Source organism: Sinocyclocheilus grahami, unplaced genomic scaffold (genome assembly GCF_001515645.1).
Source record: "Sinocyclocheilus grahami isolate Dianchi unplaced genomic scaffold, SAMN03320097.WGS_v1.1 scaffold757.1, whole genome shotgun sequence".
Lineage (NCBI taxonomy): Eukaryota > Metazoa > Chordata > Actinopteri > Cypriniformes > Cyprinidae > Sinocyclocheilus > Sinocyclocheilus grahami.
The window spans coordinates 1-418 of NW_015505936.1; positions in this window are offsets into that span (position 1 = coordinate 1).

Sequence of the window (418 nt, forward strand, 5' to 3'; positions counted from 1 at the left end):
TTAATTAGTTTACATGGTTATGGCAACTAAAGATAACCTACTGGGAATGTTCCCTTTAGGTTATAAAAATAAAACATATAAAACCTAAAAATAACCTGCAGGGAATGTTCCTAGAATGTTCTTATTTGGTTCCCAAAAAATTACCAAATGGGAACGTTCTGTGTTTGTTGGGGTGAGCAGCAGGTGCACTTTTTGACCACAAAATATGGCACTACCATTTTTTAGAGATGCACCGATTGACCGGCCAGTGATCGCAATCTGCCGATTTTTCGGCAATCTTATGTCTTGCCGATTCCGAGCCGATCCTTTTATTGCCAGTGGCACCGTCAATGACGTGACAGCCACGCGCACACTCACAGTCGCGTGTTAACCTGTGTAAACATGTCGTTTCGTGTGAGAATGATTCTAATTTTAATTG